The sequence below is a fragment of the Podarcis melisellensis genome, assembly GCF_964234715.1.
Source record: "Podarcis melisellensis genome assembly, chromosome: 2".
NCBI lineage: Eukaryota > Metazoa > Chordata > Lepidosauria > Squamata > Lacertidae > Podarcis > Podarcis melisellensis.
Genome location: NC_138529.1, coordinates 9,567,705 through 9,581,739, shown reverse-complemented (window position 1 = coordinate 9,581,739; position 14,035 = coordinate 9,567,705). Strand labels below are relative to the sequence as shown.

General features: G+C 45.4%; 1 protein-coding gene and 1 long non-coding RNA gene across 2 annotated transcripts in view; both read right to left on the bottom strand.

Moving 5' to 3' along the window:
• Positions 1-14,035, bottom strand: part of AGAP2 (ArfGAP with GTPase domain, ankyrin repeat and PH domain 2) — a 119,872-nt gene that overhangs the window by 75,998 nt on the left and 29,839 nt on the right. The gene's annotated exons all lie outside the window — the stretch shown is intronic.
• On the bottom strand, positions 5,796-6,876 carry LOC309363075. Its single transcript, XR_014165223.1, has 2 exons — positions 6,719-6,876; positions 5,796-5,970 (listed from the first exon to the last, which is right to left on the bottom strand). It is a non-coding gene; the product is annotated as an uncharacterized lncRNA (long non-coding RNA).

Here is a 14,035-nt window from a genome sequence, read left to right as displayed (position 1 = left end):
GGAGCATTTCTAGCCAACTGTACTTACATCACAGCACATAATCGCCACAGTTCTCTTACCTGGGTCACAATCTGCCGTGCTGCGCTGCTATAGAAAGGTTTCACTGGAAGGCACCCCATGCAGGACCCGTGCTGCTTTTAAGAGCAGGTGTACACAATGAGTGGTAGAGACGTGGTCATTCCGAGACCAAATGATCTCCCCTACATGTGAAATTAATACCCAGACACAGAGAACTGGGCTCAGGTCTGCAAGGACGTATATCATATCTGCATGGACAGAAATCCACCCGTCAGTTCAGCAACAGCAGTGCACCAATGCAGAAGAGATTCACACAATCTCCATTGTACCCCGAGGCAGTAGGTATGTATGAGTAACTAGGGTGTAGAGTTTGCACACAGACCAGTGGAATTGCATGTGAAATCTCTGTGTCAGCACTTGCACAGGGTCAGACATGTCCTCATCCCTAGGTTTTCTTCATCACATCCATATTAATAATTGTGTATTAATCTTTGTAACCATCTTGATTGTAAAACTTGTACGAGGGTTAAAAAGGTTGTGCCATTCTGAATGGATTGTATTTTCCTTTGTTCCCAAATGCATGTGGAAGATTCCCACCTATTCTGTGCCTTCCCTTTGAACTCAGTTTGAGCTTTCCTCTCAAAAGCATCCGATTTACAGCACAATCCTAACCATTATTTATGAAATGTATATCCCACCACCCCTCCCAAAGGAACTCAGGGCAGGAAACACATCAGCAATAAAAGAATACAATTAAAAACATCTTTAAAAATCCACCATTGAAACCATTAAAAACCATTCCCATTTAAATGCAGTCTGGGATAAAGATGTTGAAATGTCCTACTGAATCCACTATGGCATAAAAGGATAATCATAATCATCACAATAATTTCAGTTTCTTAGCCACCTTTTACTATAAGGTTGCATGGAAGTTTACAGCAATAAAAAACCCCACAATATTAAAAATTGTTTAAAACAAAGTGCAGTCTTAGTGATCATGGTGACACTAATTATGTAATCAAGATTCCTAAATGTAATTTCCCTTTTCTGGGACAAGCTCAGGATCCAACCCTTATATACCGTATTTTTCGCTCTATAACACGCACCCGACCATAACACGCACGTAGTTTTTAGAGGAGGAATATCCGTAGGCATGCCACCCGTAGGCATTCCCTCCATAACACGCACAGACATTTCCCCTTACTTTCTAGGAGGAAAAAAAGTGAGTGTCATGATGCAAAAAATACGGTAATGCCCATTGTTATTGAGACTGTCAAAAGGGTTTTGGAGATGGTTTCACTTCACCTTTATGGGGATTCTTCCTATGATGAGGAAGGGGTCCTTACAGACACCTGCAGGGTCATTGTCTTGGCTGACCACTATTATTGAATGCATCCAGCTTTCTCCTGCTAGGTGGCTGTACAGGTCTGTTTTTGCACTGTATAGTGCAAACTAAGAAGACTCAATTTTTAGCCTTAAAGAATCCTAATTCCTTTTTTAATGTACAGAAACAGGGTCCCCCAGAGTACTAATTGCTGAGAGGCAAACAAAGGGGGAGTGTTGCTGTCTTCCTGCCATAGATGTAAGTCTCCAGTGACTGACCATCATTGAAACTTTAACAGGGTTCAAGTCGATGTGATGTGTTTAAAACAGGTTATCATGTCATCGTCGTCATCAATATTTCTTCTTTAAAACTCTACATGCTCATAACAGCCCTGGGATACATGTCATTACTGTTATTGCCACAAGTGTAGTGCAACCATTGAGGCCTGTCTGTGGAATATAACACCGAAGCCAGGACCAAGGCTTAGTCCAATCTTACCCACCACTGTGATACCAACCAACCAAACTACCATCCCTTCTCTTATTATTTTAATTTATTACACACATTTCACCTTAAGGTCCCAGGGTGGGTTATAACAATTTAAAATACAGTGGTACCTCAGTTTTTGAACATCTCCGTTGACGAATGTTTCAGTTTTCGAACACCATAAACCCGGAAGTAAATGCTTCCGTTTTCGAACACACCTTAGAAATCGAACTTCTGAGGTGGCTTCGGCTGAGTGCAAGATCCTGTCGGCTGTTGAGTCCTGTTGGCTGGGAAATGGTGCCTCAGTTTTTGAACGTTTCAGAACTCGAACGGTCTTCTGGAACGGATTACGTTCAAAAACCGAGGTACCACTGTAGTATTGAAACCATGCCAGTATCTCATGAGCAGTGACTACATTATTACCTGAGCACTGTTCCACAGCATTTGATATTTTCATTTATATATATTCATTCGAAATAAGATGGGTTTATGAAGCATTCTATATCCACCCACCACGGTGACGAAGAATTCTACGAAACAGTAGTCAATATCTGGAATTACTGTTCAGTGTTGGACATCATCGTTGAATACACAAAGCTTCACAGCTTGTCTTCCACTGTACAAAGTTTGGTACCTCGCTTCATTTAAAGATTTTCAGAGACTTTGAGACTAAAGATTTCATTTTGAACTTTTTATGTTTTGAAGGAATTCTATAAAGATTGTCTATTACGTATGTATATGGTCATCGTGTTGCCTAGACATTGTTGACAGTCTCTCATGAGCGACAACTGAAGGAGCCTGCTCAGAGCAACCCACTCCTTTCTTCACAATGGCTGGCTAGTTCAAACCAATTTGTGCATGTCAGCCTCCTGGCCATTGCCTCATAAGGTGGCTATGGGTCCCGCTTTACAGTGGACAGCGTTACATTTGAAGGTGCCCTCTCTTTGAAAAGCCGTCCCAGTTTGTTTTTTTAAGAATAATTTTTTATTAACTGACCAATCACATCAAATCAAACCAAATTACATAAATTCCAAATTACACAGCCGAATTTTAAATTTTTGTATGGGGTACCCATATTTCAACTTCCGAAGGGATCCAATCAACTTCTTGCTTCTTACTGCTGTTTTAATGTCCACAAATCTAACCTTATGATGTTCACAGTACTATCCAGTCCTTTCTTATTATTTTTCCACATCTCTTGTTGTTATTTTCATATATTTTTCCTTTCTCTTTGTGACCTCTGATAGTCTCCGCAAGCTGGTTAGAACAGTTTGTAATCCTGCGTGGATATTATTTTTTTTATCCAGTAGCCATATCCAGACGTTTTCCATATAACATCACTTCCATACATCAAAACAGTCTTAGTGTCATTAATCTTCACCAATCTGCCTCCTTTCTCAAAACCTCTGAGGAGATTCACCAGGAATGCAGTCTGAAAACAAGTCCGTTCCTTCTCTCGGCTATAAATCCTTTGGCAAGATGGCGACTCTGAATTAATTGCTGCGCCATTCCCAAAAGCTCTTATTGCTTCTCGATCTCCATAAAGCATACTTTTGGTTAAAGTTTATCTCCCCACAGACCTTAATCATCCTGCTTGGGTCAGTTCAACCGACGATTCTAATGAGGAGGGGTTCTTGTAAATCACACAGAAGGAAAGTAAAAAAGGTCCCCCCCCCCCCATTCAGCCCCGTTGCCAACACACCCAGCCTTTGGTGTATCTTCATCGTAAAATATTCCTGTTTCTCCAGTCCGTCGTCTTCTTTCGCAGAGGTCACTTAAATTAGCAGACTTCACTCCCCTTCTTCACTTGAAATATGTGCATTTGCTTCTTTTGGAATTAATTATTCCAAATTGCTGCAACTAGTGCGCGATCAGAGACAGCGTCCAGCAGAGCTGAGGTCCACACGGGGGCATTCTGCCTAGGGCCCTCACCCCCTTTTTCTTTGTGATTTATGGGCACAGCAGGCAAGGGTGGTGTACCCCATTTCCTTGGGGCAACAAGGGAGGCTGCCTACTCCCATAACAGCATCTTAATTACCCCGTGTGGGTCGGAGAGATGGTATTGTCAGCCATCTTCCAATGCGCCCCCTAAAGGCCCCTTAAAAAAAGCTGTCCCAGTTTGAGGCTAATTTAAAGGTAAGGATTCCAAGGAAGGTAGCTTGAAGTTGCCTGTCAACAGTTTGGCACCTGGGTAGCAGACCAAACAGGTCCAGTGGTCACTTGGTCAAAGTCTTTCCCACTATAATGAGATGTATTGCACTTCTGTTTAAGTTATAGTAAATGGATGTCTATGCATATAAATTAATATACTGTATACACATCTTATGGGACGCAGGTGGCGCTGTGGGTTAAAGCCTCAGCGCCTAGGACTTGCCGATCGAAAGGTCGGCGGTTCGAATCCCTGCGGTGGGGTGCGCTCCCGCAGCTCGGTCCTAGCGCCTGCCAACCTAGCAGTTCGAAAGCACCTCCGGGTGCAAGTAGATAAATAGGGACCGCTTACTAGCGGGAAGGTAAACGGCGTTTCCGTGTGCGGCTCTGGCTCGCCAGAGCAGCGATGTCACGCTGGCCACGTGACCCAGAAGTGTCTCCGGACAGCGCTGGCCCCTGGCCTCTTAAGTGAGATGGGCGCACAACCCCAGAGTCTGTCAAGACTGGCCCGTACGGGCAGGGGTACCTTTACCTTTACTTTATACACATCTTATGCAAATCTGCGTCCTTTTTTAAACAATGCATTTCCTCTGCTTTGACGACACAGAAGTTGTCAGTCCTAATCTTGGGCCTTCTTCAGAGCTTCCTCAGCTAACTGAGACAAACAAGCCAATACACTGAACCACATTTACTGGGAAGCAACAGATTGCTCCGTATGAACCAGACTGTGACTAGCATTCAGCGGCTCTTTTTGTTTCACGACAGGCCAGATTTTTCACAAGCACTTTGTGTGCTGCTAACTGGAACCTTTTGAAATCCCAGTCTGCAGATTGCAGATGGAACTATGAAACGCAAGATGAGAAACCCTTTTTAAATCTTAACTGGGAGTTAGTAAATGAATAAATAAATAAGCAAGGAAATAAATAAAAAGCAAGCAAACAAATAGCCACTCTGCAAAGAGCTCCCTGCCAGTCACGCTTTATCTTGGTTATTTCCATCACTCCTATCCTTGTCAAATCCGACTGCTTCTTTCTGAGTCAGAGAAGCTAACAAAAATACGTCTTTGATTTTTTTAAAAAAATCCCTACATTTTGTTGTTATAGCAACCAAAGCTCTGAAAATGTAGGAAAACAGCAGGAATAATTAAACTAAGCAGTGAAATCAGCATTAATGGGAACAGTCAAATGTACCTCAATTCCAAGTTCATCAAAGGAGGAAGGATGTGCAAGAGTGGTGGTGGGGAAGGGGCTGGAAACGAGAGTACCAACTTGAATAAAATATTGGGGGGGGGCAGGTAAACCCCACCCCACATAATCAATCACAAGACATAGCACCGGTCTTGAAAGACCTACATTGGCTCCCAGTACGTTTCCGAGCACAATTCAAAGTGCTGGTGTTGACCTTTAAAGACCTAAACGGCCTCGTCCCAGTATACCTGAAGGAGCGTCTTTACCCCCATCGTTCTGCCTGGACGCTGAGGTCCAACGCCGAGGGCCTTCTGGTGGTTCCCTCATTGAGAGAAACAAAGCTACAGGGTACCAGGCAGAGGGCCTTCTCGGTAGTGGCGCCTGCCCTGTGGAACGCCCTCCCATCAGATGTCAAAGCGATAAATAACTACCTGACATTCAGAAGACATCTTAAGGCAGCCCTGTTCAGGGAAGTTTTTAATCTGTGATATTTTAGTGTATTTTTTGTTTCTATGGAAGCCGCCCAGAGTGGCTGGGGAAACCCAGCCAGATGGGCGGGGTACAAATAATAAATTATTATTATTATTATTATTATTATTATTGTTATTGTTATTATAGCTCATGCATACCAGTTGAATGACAATGCCCATCGACTTGGGCTCAAATATTTTATTGGGGGAGTGAAGGGGTCTCGGTCCCCAGGAGTTGGCTCCTATGGCTGGAAAGATTATGAATACCCCAAAAGAAAGACTGAAATAGGCTCATGGAAAGGATAAAAGGCAGCCACAATTGCAGGGAATCTCCTTCCTTTAAACTGCAAAAAGGAGAGAGAGATGTACCAGTAGAGTAACTGAGATTACACCTGAGATTACACCAGAGATTCCTCTAAAACAATTACATAAATGAATAATTTAGCAAACCCATGCGTCCTTCTTTACAGAGGACCATTCTCTGTTTGAAGGGCTGTCAGAGGAGGGCCTTCTGGTCCAAGTCCAGTTTGAACATAAAGAACATGAGGAAAGGAGACCAGGAAGGGCAGGCATAGGCAAACTCAGCCCTCCAGATGTTTTGGGACTACAATTCCCATCATCCCTGACCACTGGTCCTCTTAGCTAGGGATGATGGGAGTTGTAGTCCCAAAACTCCTGGAGGGCCCGAGTTTGCCTATGCCTGAGCAAGGGCTTTCAGAATTGCCCATCATCCATCAATTGGCAGCACCCGGAGAAACTGACTGAGCAGCCATACAAATAACTCAATCACAGCCTTCCCCACTATGGTGAGGTACATTCTATTCTATTCTATTTTGATCTCAATTAAAGTGATTGCTTCTAAATATATATCTGTGCAACTAAATTAGCATATTCAGACCCATGTCCCCTTTTGTGCTGATGCACAAGTGACCCCCCCCCCAACCTGACCACAATGAAGCTGTATCAGTTTCACTGGCTGGAGATTGGGTAGGTGGCTTTTAACAGATGTAGTTTGGGCTTCACTTCATTCTAGGAGGGGAAGGTGGGAGCCAGATTATAGCAGGTGGTAATTTTATTCCACTGACTGTAATAAGTGAAATCTGATGTATTCGTTTCCACTGAGGACCTGTCCCAGTGGCCAATTTACACTTTCTTGGATCTTCTAGCTCTTTTCGGAGAGATACAATGTACATAGTTTTATCATGTGAACCACCCTGAGATCTTATGATGAAGGCGGTATATAATATACATATAATAAATAATACAAAAAGGAGGGCATTTATTCTGCTTACTTGGGTGTAGAAGAACAGCAAACAACCTATATTGCCAGTGGTTCCCATGTCCTCTATAATGCGCATATGCAATAAACACGAGTTGCTGAGAGTTGGACAGGGGGCAGGCTGATATAGTGCAAGCACAAGTCCTAGCAGATGGGGGAATAATGGTATGGGGAAGAAGCTTTGAGTTCCTATATAGGATACTCCAAAAAATTAGGGATGTTACTAGGTCCACGGCTGCCATTCGTGTAATATTGAACTTCCTCTAGACACAGGTGGAATTCAATGTCATGCTATGATGAATGTCCCATTGGCATAAGCATTGCCGCTTGCCAGTCAGAATGATAGTCACGAAATTAAAAGATGCCTGCTTCTTGGGAGAAAAGCAGTGACAAACCTAGACAGCATATTAAAAAGCAGAGACATCACTTTGCCAACAAAGGTCCAAATAGTTAAAGCTATGGTTTTCCCAGTAGTGACGTATGGAAGTGAGAGCTGGACCATAAAGAAGGCTGATTGCCGAAGAATTGATGCTTTTGAATTCTGGTGCTGGAGGAGACTCTTGAGAGTCCCATGGAGTGCAAAAAGATCAAACCTATCCTAAGGAAATCAGCCTTGAGTACTTACTGGAAGGACAGATCCTGAAGCTGAGGCTCCAATACTTTGGCCACCTCATGAGAAGAGAAGACTCCCTGGAAAAGACCCTGATGTTGGTAAAGATGGAGGGCGCAAGGAGAAGGGGACGCCAGAGGACGAGATGGTTGGACAGTGTTCTCAAAGCTACCAGCATGAGTTTGACCAAACTGCGGGAGGCAGTGGAAGACAGGAGGGCCTGGCGTGCTCTGGTCCATGGGGTCACGAAGAGTTGGACACGACTAAACGACTAAACAACAACAACAGTCAGAATGATCCCTCACACTCTGTTCTAGGGCCGCCCCAGAGCCAATTTCAGGGGGTGCAGGGGGCCTACAGAGGGAGGAGATGCCCATGGCTTCCCCCAAAAGAATCCTGGAAACTGTAATTTCTTAAGGGTGCTGGAAATGGCAGCTTTGGGAGGGGAAAGCTACAGCTGAAATGCATTGAAATTAATTACGCCATTAATTACTTTAGTTTTGGCCGCAGGGAATAGTAAAACAAATAATGTAGGTTTCAGCCGCTGTCAAACTGTAGCAGACTGGAAACTGCTGATTGCGACAAACGGACGCAGGACAGGACAGAAACCGCTGCCTCCTTACATCCCTGCCTCCCCACGATGTTTTGGAGGGCATAGAAAGCGCTGTAAAGCTCTTGGTGTATTGTAAATGTGACATATAATCATCACGATGTCATAATGGGCATCCTATATTTTTGAACCTCATCACTTCACGGGAAGGTTTTCCAGAACAAGCGCTTTGTATAGCACTAATTTGAAATGGAAATCCAGCAGCCCTGGCTGAAAGCTCAAAAGGATAACTGTAGGGTTTCCCGTTGCAAGCCCTTGTTAGGGAATACCTTTTGCTGGTCAGCAGGTGTGCTTTGCAAGCTTACAAGCCCAGGCATCCAAGCGGCTCATGCGGCCCCACAAAGCCTTGCAAACAAAATCCCAGCAGCTCTCACAGATCCAGCTGCTCCCATCTCTTTCTTTAATGCCAGTGCTAGCTGGGAGGGGCTGCCTGAAAGAGGCATCCTCCGAATCCTGTGGGCTGCATTGGCACCAGCACTAAAAATCCACAGCTGAACCTGGGGACTCTTGGCCCTTTTCAAAGTAGCTCTTTGTTCCAAGGGAGCCATTAGTTTCAGCAGGCAGCGTCAGGGATGTGACAGCTTACTGCCCAATCCGCATCCCAACGAAATCAAAGGATGCGATTTTAAGCCAGTTGAGGCTCATTTGATTCAACTGAATCACATACCCTTGTAGCCCAAATTAATGGATATCAGGCCTTAACATGAGGCAAGATTCAGCCTAGCAACCTGTTTCTCGATGCCAGGATCTGGAACGAAGAGTACAGTTGTACTTATTTGCTAATTTATGTACTGCCAAAACTGTAATGGGAAGAGCACCTTCAAACCTGCAGAGTGCAGTTCTCTCACTAGTAAGTGTCCACCCACCCAGATCTGGAATCAGTGGGCAGGGATTCTAGGTCAATGGGTGTGGTTTTCAGAGAGCCTTTTCAAAATAATAATATTTAACAACTGATGGCTACTCCCCATTAATTTCATGCTTACCCAATCACCAATTCCCACTTCATACCATAAGTACACATCGCACCACCGGTTGTGATTACAACAGAGGATTAGAGATTAAGCGTAATCTGTATTGTAATCTTGAATGGGTACCCTGGCTCTTCTCACTGGGTCTGACAATTTTCAGCCCTGCTGAAAAGAGCTAAATCACATCCACACCATACATTGAAAATACTCTTACACCACTTTAAACAGTCATGGCTTCTGCCAAAGAATCTTGGGAAGTGTTGTTTGTTAAGACTGATTGAGAGTTGCCAGGAGACTCCTTACGGAGCTGCAGTTCCCAGCACCCTTAACAAACTACATTTCCCAGGATTCTTGTTGGTGGTGGGTGCCATGACTGTTAAAGTTGTATAAGAATGTTTTAAATTCACAGTGTGGTTGTGAACTAACTTCTTTCCCTATAACCTTGAAGGCACAGTTTTAACATGCAGAATGATGGGGATCTTTGTCCTGTACAAAAGTAAGGCATTATTCTACACACACAAACACACCCCACAAAAAGAAGACTCAGTACTTGAAATGCTTTCAACAGGTACTGGTAACTTAGGATTTGCAATTGAGTGTACACAACAGGGAGCTGAAGCTAATCCTAGTTCACTCGTGAGGGTCCATATATAATACACATAAAGGTAAAGGTAAAGGGACCCCTGACCATTAGGTCCAGTCGTGACCGACTCTGGGGTTGCGGCGCTCATCTCGCTTTATTGGCCAAGGGAGCCAGCATACAGCTTCCAGGTCATGTGGCCAGCATGACTAAACCGCTTCTGGCGAACCAGAGCAGCGCACGGAAACGCCGTTTACCTTCCCGCTGGAGCGGCACCTATTTATCTACTTGCATTTTGAAGTGCTTTCAAACTGCTAGGTTGGCAGGAGCAGGGACCGAGCAACGGGAGCTCACCCTGTCGTGGGGATTCGAACCGCCGACCATACGATCGACAAGTCCTAGGCACTGAGGTTTTACCCACAGCACCACCCGCGTCCCTATAATACACATACATGTTGGCAAAATGTGCTTGCCTCATTCCTTTGTGTTTGGGTGAACTAGAAATTTGGTGGCCGACCAGCTGATCACCTGTAAAGTGTCAGAGATGGCAGTTTAGAAAGGAGGCCTGCTCTTTTCCTCCACACTGTTTCCCCCAACTAGAGTTCCCAGATCTATGTTAGCTACAACTGGCAGAAATACAGCTGAGAGAGAGCAGGAGAGAAATGGCAGGTAAGAAAGGGTTAATCATCCTCTCCTCCTCCTGCTGCTTCTCCATTCCAAATTGAGGGAGCCCCCACTCCCCCCACCCAAAAAAACGTTCTCCTGCTGCTCTGCAGGTTCCTAGACTAGGATCTGCCACAGAATATTTTGTTCAGTCCTGGAGAACATGATGTATGAAGCAGCCCATAGGCTCCAGAAGCATAGCTTGCTTGGCTTGCTCACTGTTGCTTTGGGGATAATAATCCACATTTAGTAAGTGCTACAGGAAACCCAAATAGTAATATAACACATTACACCATGATCTGAAAAAACCTTGGCACGTTGGGTTGAACCTGGAAGTGGCACCATGATTTTGAGCTGTCTCCAGGGTTGGCCCTATCGCCAGACAGCATAAGGTGGTTGCTTCAAGCTATTGGTTTGGGGTTTTATGAAAACAAAGCAAACTCTTCATTACCATATTTTTCGCTCTATAAGATGCACCAGACCACAAGACACACCTAGTTTTTGGAGGAGGAAAACAAGAAAAAAAAATATTCTGAATCTCAGAAGCCAGAACAGGATGCGCAGGGAAAGCAGCAATCCTTCTTGCTGTTCTGGCTTCTGGGATAGCTGCACAGCCTGCATTCGCTCCATAAGATGCACACACATTTCCCCTTACTTTTTAGGAGGGGAAAAGTGAGTCTTATAGAGCAAAAAATATGGTATTTAACAAATTACGATTGTGTTTTCACTCCCAGGGAGAGGGACTCACAGGGTTTCCCGCCACAGGTGCCAAAATCACTTGGTTGGTCTTGGGCACAATGCCTCAGGCAACAAAATGTCTCGGGTTGGCCCTGGCTGTCCTCCTTCCAAGAAGAAGAAGAAGAGTTTGGATTTGATATCCCGCCTTTCACTCCCTTTAAGGAGTCTCAAAGCGGCTAACAATCTCCTTTCCCTTCCTCCCCCACAAAAACACTCTGTGAGGTGAGTGGGGCTGAGAGACTTCAGAGAAGTGTGACTGGCCCAAGGTCACCCAGCAGCTGCATGTGGAGGAGCGGAGACGCGAACCCGGTTCCCCAGATTACGAGACTACCGCTCTTAACCACTACACCACACTGGCTCTCCGAGCACTTCCAAGCACTTGCAGGGCCAGTCAACACAGAAGCTCCCCAGTAGGAAGCTGCCTTATTCCCCATCTGACCATTGGTCATCTTGCTCAGTATTGTCAGCACTGGCAGGCGTGTTGTCAGGCAGAGAATTTTCCCAGCCAGCCCCGGAGAGCTGCTATCAGGGACTGAACCAGAGCCCCTTCCCCTCAAGTTGTGTGAATCAGCCTTTATATAAAGCACAGGCACAGCTGGTTCACTTCATTTCTCAAGTGCCGATCGGCATGTCATTCTAGAGGTGGGTTCTTGTCGCTACATCTGCTAATTTCCCTCAGCCCCTGACTCACGATGCCTCTGCAATGCAACTCCTGACTAGGAGCCGACTTTCCTCCATCCTGTCGCTGCCTCTCAAGCCACATATCTCTATACCAACAAGGACGGGTGTGCAGATGCACTATCAAGACACTTACCAGCGTCATGGAGATATGAATGATTCAGGGCTCAAATTAAAGCAGGGAATGCGAAGGTTTGCCAAAAGCCAGAGGGGAAATGCTGGCGCTGGCAAGCCACTGGCTTCGTAGTGGAACAGAACACGCATGCTGTAGCCACAGAAAAGCATTGCAGAGCAACTTGTTTTGGGATGTAATCACCAGCATCACCTCCTTGTCACTCAGGCACCTTGCAAAGGGAAACATTTTCTTCCCCAAAGGGTGAAAGCAAGACAGCAGGAACAGGGCACCCAGGAAGAATGAAATGGGCTCTCAGGCAGCCACTAGTCAAAATGGAAGCAAGCTAGTGAGCTTTCTTATGGTTTTTGTAGGTGTTCCAACTTGTACTCTCCATTTTCTTTCTGACGGAATGGAAGGTTCTTTTCTCTTTAATATGACTGATCTCTAATCCTACTGGGAGATATGGGTGCAAATTATCCCTTTAACCCTTCACCTCCCCCTTTTCCGACAAACCAAGCAGCTTTTCTTAAAAAAAGAAACTCCTCTTTGAATATACTATTTATAGCTCCATGCCTCCCTCACTCATCTTCTGAACATTCACACACACATATAGCCAGCACAATGGAATTAGGAGGCAGTGCAACTGTGTATAAAATAGAAACATTCCTCCTGCTCCCCTCTCCCCAGGCTAGGCTACACGCCAATCATTCTGCTTGCTCTGCAAGCCCATCTTGCAGTTGCAGGACCGGATTTCTGACCCTAACATTGGACATTTTGCAAATGAGAAAAATCTGCATTCTGCGTTACATTCATACCAAACATTGCGGTTTGTCTGTTTCAAATAGTCATGTTTTGCAGAACTGGGAATTATTTGACAACGATTGTGGCAGAGAGGGGAGCTAAATGGCACGCTGGGGCGGCTATTTAGGAATGTTTAGAGTTGAAGGGAAAGGACTGAAGGTGCATTGCAGTGGCTAAGGAAATATGCAGAGCAAAGACATGTTAGTTCTTGGCCTATACTCCTAACACCCAGATCCACCGATGTGTTTCATGTGTATACACAACAGACGGTGCCAAGAGTAATCTGCCTATAGGAACAGTCTTAATCCTTTGGTGTTGCCAGCTCCCCTTTAAAAACTGTTGCCATGGACAAGCTGATCAGAAACCTGCAAAACAGGGGGCTGGGTATGATGAGAGCAGCAGCGGCAACCTCTCTTTGTAGGGAGGAGCTGCTCTTAAATCCCCTCACACGCTTATATCTTCAACATGCTTGACTGCAAAGCATACGTTCCTTCAATGCTCAGAGCCCTTTAGCACTGAGGAGGTGTTGCTTTTCTGCAACCATCTGGATTTAAAATGGAAGATCCACACAGCACTTAACACAGCACCGTATTATCTAGCGTTGCTCACCCAAGTGGCCAAGATCTTTCCACATACAACCTTTGTGGGCCCGTGAAAATATCTGCAAGCCGGAAATACTGATGTGGACACCACATGTGCACCCAGCGCTCCCCACCTGAGCTGCAACCCCATATCACCCCAGGCTGCAATTAGGCTTGAAACTATTTTGTTATAATGGAGAGAAAAAGTCTTATGTTGGCCAAAAGAGGTTCCATTCACCAGAGGGAAAGGCAAGGGGACAGGTCCCTGCAGGTGTCAGGAAAGGCAGGTCTGCCCTTGAAGCTGACCCAGAAACTCCAGCAGGTGCAGAATGCCACTGCGAGGCTCCTTACAGGGTCCTTGCCGCGGGACCACATTCATCCAGTGCTATACCAGCTGCACTGGCTCCCGGTGGAGTACAGGGTCAGGTTTAAGGTGCTGGTTTTAACCTTTAAAGCCCTATATGGCCTAGGACCCTCGTACCTACAGGACCACCCCTCCTAGTATGCCCTGTGGAGGACCTTACAGTCCGCAAATAATAATATCTTGGAGGTCCCAGGCCACAAGGAGGTTAAACGGGCCTCAACCAGGGTCAAGGTCTTTTCGGCTCTGGCCCCAGCCTGGTGGAACACTCTATCGCAGGAGACCAGGGCCTTGTGGGACTTGACATCTTTCCGCGGGGCTTGCAAGACAGAGTTGTTCCACCTGGTCTTCGGTCTGGGCCCAGTTTGACCCCCACCCCTCTATGGGACCCTGTAAGTTACCTCTTTGGCCCTTTTAT